The sequence below is a fragment of the Montipora capricornis genome, chromosome 12 (genome assembly GCF_036669925.1).
Source record: "Montipora capricornis isolate CH-2021 chromosome 12, ASM3666992v2, whole genome shotgun sequence".
NCBI lineage: Eukaryota > Metazoa > Cnidaria > Anthozoa > Scleractinia > Acroporidae > Montipora > Montipora capricornis.
In genome coordinates this window covers 31,685,454-31,689,937 of record NC_090894.1, presented here as the reverse complement: position 1 = coordinate 31,689,937, position 4,484 = coordinate 31,685,454, and the positions used below count along the sequence as shown (strand labels likewise).

Below are 4,484 nucleotides of genomic sequence, written 5' to 3'. Positions count from 1 at the left end.
TCTCAGATAAAGGAAAAAAATAACATAGTTTTTATATATAGCTCTGAATCGAATTCTCATCGAAAGATTATTGACAATCGATCGTAAAAAAAAGAAGAGGATTTCTGCAGTCTCTGACTTTTATGATGTTTTGTCAAAAGGAAGAAATTGACCACGTGCTAGGCAACCATAAAGGTGCACGTGATCACCTTGTGTCAACTGAATGAACTACGGGAAAGCATGCTAATCGTTCGTCGTTTTCTGTAAGTTATCAGTACCTATCAGAGTTCCACTGTATTCCCATTTTCACTTCGTCCTGTTCATTTTTCTCCAGTGTTATTAGGGAAAGTGAAGGTGATTTCGCACCAAAATCAACGTCATCCGTTTTTCAACAGGTGTGTTTTTATGGACAATTGAAATATCACCAATGTTTATTGCCATTATTTAACATTGCATTTTTTCCTCATAATCTCGCCGTCATAGTCAGATGAAACCGAAATGTTGTTAGAGTTCGTTTTTGTGCATGCATTTAACAATAGTTTATTACTGATACCTTTGTTCATGGATTGATAATTTATTTTACTTCATTTTAATAGGTTGATAGCAGCCCAGTTCAGTCACCAGATGCTAAAAGACCTAAGGTGTATGCTCGAAAACTACATTGAAATGTTATGAAAACATGCGATGTTAGGGGTAACATGCATGACCAAAAAAATTTACACATAGCAACAGGAAAACCAAGCGTTCAAGTTAACCATTTTTTAGATACCCGTGGAGGAAGCTAGACCACAGCTGCTGACACTGACACAATCTTTCTAGCCTTAGTTGATCAGTTTTCTATGTAGCGTAACAACTCTTGAAAGCGTTTGTACATTTGTCGCCAGCTGTGGCAGCTGCAATTGGCTTTTATGACAAGGTGTATTGTTGACTCACCCAATGTTGTAAAACCCCACAACGGCAGCTACTTGATGGCTGGTGTTGTAATCCTTTAAGAGGGGTTCACTTTGTTAAACAAACCTTTTATTCTTGTTACAGAAAACGAAAAGTGGAGGAAGTTGGCGTTCTGCGTAGAGCAATATGTTTTGAAAGCAACGGGGACACTGCAGCAACAGAATGTAAAGTAGACTTCGTGGAGATAGTCGACAGTACAGTAATGATGAAAGTATCAGTAGTGATGAAAGCGAAACCACCAGTGGTGATGAAAGTGAAATCGAAGATGGACAGGAGGATTCTGAGCAGGTATGTCCAAATGTATTTCGATTGAAAGCAGAACTCTCCTTTCTTGATGGAATATAGAGGCAAAATAACACCAAGGAGTGTATTTAGCTATTTTGGTGTCCAGAAAGTTTTGGTTAATTACTTCATTAATTGCTTTTCCAAGAATTGGATTTTTACTCATGATCGGTACCATGTTTGGGCAATTAAAATATTTCCATTTTGAACGCTTTGTAAAAGCGCAATAGTTTTTCTACGATTTTTCGCCACGCATGCTTCATAATGCAGGAAATGTCATACACAATTTTTTTACTAGCATTGATTTATTGAAACAGCACATTTTAGAATATAACAGGCGTCAGAAACGACGATAAAGGTGTGTTAAAAACTCACTACCATCCAATAAATTGAATAACAGACTATGCTAAATTTCCATTAGGTTAATCGGTACTTCTTATAACGTCCATGCATGTTGTTAGACTGAAACAGCAGTATACATCTTAACATAAAATTTGTGGGCTTTCCGTTACTGTGCGCGACTCTTAAACCCTTCCTATATCTATGCAATATGTGATATGTTAATGTTCTCTTTCTAGGAATCTAACAAGTATTACGAAGACGACAAGCGTATCCCATACTATGAGAACGGAAGAGGCTCTGCATATTCAAGTGAAGAGGCTGTCGACATTTTAATTAGAGTATAAGAGCCCGTCTGTACCGAAGTGCCACTTCAGGTTATGGAAAACGCCTCCTTTTTGGTTGACTTAGACTCCCTTGTCCATCCAGATGATTGTAAAGCTGACGATCTTGGCAAGTGGACTCATACTGGTTCTCCAAAAAGCTACATTTCCGTTGACCGCAATGTGAGGGGGGATATCTTGGATCTTAAGATAACAAGACAAAAGAGAAACGACGCCGACTTCATAATGGTTGTCAAGCACTATCATCATCATGACAAGGAAGCTAAATATCACAAGAGGTTATCCTTCTTGTACGACAGCAAGTGGCAGAGGCACCGATTTGTCTTGCTTCAGTACTATTATGAAGAGGAGGAAGTGCAACTGAAACTCAAACAGCATGGAAACTCTTAAAACAGCAACGAACCGTATGTGCGAACAAGACCAAGCGCTATTAAAGAACTGAAGGAAACTGTATCATCGAGGAAATGGCAATCCAGGAAGGTCTTTTTCGAATCAGTTCGTCGAAAAGGCGGGTTGGGATTCTGTCGTTCCAAAAGTGAGCTGCCGCGAAATGCAAAACAAGTAAGTAACGCATTAGCTTCGTCTACAACCTCCTTTGAGCCTTCCACCAACCAAAGTAGGGATATCTTGCTAGAGGCGATGGAGAAGTGCAAGAGCAAAGATGGCTTCGTTAGAGAAGTTGTCGGTGCGCCAGAACCTGTGGCCTTTCTTGCCACTGACCGGCAATTGAAAGACATCGAGTTGTACTGTGCCCAAGAGGGCTCCTTTTCCATTCTTGGTGTGGATGCCACGTTTAATCTGGGAGATTTCCGTGTAACTCCAACGACGTATAGACCGCTCAAGATCTACAACGTGAGAACTGGTAAGCCTCCTGTTTTCCTTGGACCCTTGCTTGTTCATCAAAGCAAAACCGAGCAGACTTACAGGTATCTAGGTTCAGCGATGAAGCGATTCAATCCACACACTGGGCAACTCAAGGCGTTTGGAACAGATGGCGAACGTGCCTTGTCAAACGCATTTAGAGAAGCGTTTCCTGAGGCTGACCATCATAGATGCTTTATCCATCTTTGCAAGAACATCGAAATGAAGATGTCTAGTCTGGGTATTCTTGGAAGGGATCAAAATGAATTCCTGTGTGACATATTTGGATAAAGTGTCGCTGCCACCTCATACCATGGAATTGTAGATTCCGATGACGCAGATTATTTTTACGCCAAATTATGCTCCCTGGAAAAAGTTTGGAATGACCGCGAAAGGGAAATCACCAACCAGGAACCAGCATTCTATGACTGGTTTGTGGTTTCTATTCTCAAACCTCTCCGACAGAAGGTTGGACTAGGAGACTCCTTGTATGCCATTAATGACAACGAAGCAGAAAACCACCTTTTAAAGCTGAAGACTGAGCACAAGCTTGTCAGTTTGGTAACCTTCATTTGCAAAAGCCATGAGCTTGTGAAGGAACAGGATGCACTATTAGAAGGAGCAATCCTAGATCAGGGTGAGTGCAGATTGACAAATGAATACAGCCACCTCAAGATATCCCCAGAAAGGTGGAGAAAAATGAACCCCACCGAGAGAAGGGCTTATACCAACAAGGCCAAGGAGAGTGGTCCAGTGTTGCAAACATCATCTACATTGTCAATATCGCATAAACAGTCTGGCATTTCTGGCATCCCAGAGAGCATTTTGTCTAATCAGTTTGCCAAAGCACGGAGGCTGCTGCAAATGAAAAGAGTTACAGAGTGCTTCCAACACGACGACACTGTACTGGTAGCATCGGAAACATCACCAAAACCACATGTGGTGACAGAATACAAGAACGGTATGTTCAGTTGTGATGCTATGTGTCCAGCTTACAACCACTCAAGTCTCTGTGCTCATACATTGGCAGCCGCGGAACACAAGGGTAAGCTTCAAGGTCTTCTACAATGGCACAAGAAAAATGCGATGTAGACAAATGTCACCAAAATGTCCACTTACGGTCTTGACGTTGGCAATGCTGGAAAAAAGCCTCACCAAAGGAAGAAGGGGAAAAAGTCAAAGAGAGCAGAAAGCCTTGTGACTGAACACGTGGACAGGCTGCAAAGTACCGCGCAAGTCCAACGCCCCTTGAAACTGACGATTGTTCGAAGACATGGACAACATGAAGTTAGTGGTGAAAGTGTCAATCCCTTCTCTCTTGTCTTTCTTTCCGATCATTCCCGCGTAAAAACGTGCACTGGATGTGGCAGACGGTTTGCACGCATGGCAGATAATGACCTCTTCCCTTCCCCAGATGATATTGCTATTACTCACAGAAAGTGTCGTCCCTGGAAAGATAAAATAGGAATTCTGAGAGAAGGGAAAGAACAGGGTGTTTATTTTCACGTAAATTTAGCTGGTGTCAGAAAGGAGAACAGTACTGATAGTGCTAGTTTTAACGGTTCCCAATTAAAAATCAATTTCATTGTCAGGGAACGCCTTACCAATGTGCACAAAATTTTTTTGTATCACCAGCTGAACATTTCGGTAGAAAAGTAATGTCCAGTGTATTCTATGTCGGTGTGGTGAAATAAGCTAAATCATTTACAACATAGAGACATTACCTGA

At 41.4% G+C, this 4,484-nt stretch overlaps 1 pseudogene; it reads left to right on the top strand.

The window, feature by feature from the left end:
• Nucleotides 1-3,848, top strand: part of LOC138025648 (uncharacterized) — a 7,684-nt pseudogene extending 3,836 nt beyond the window's left edge.
• The last annotated feature ends 636 nt before the right edge of the window (nt 3,849-4,484 follow it).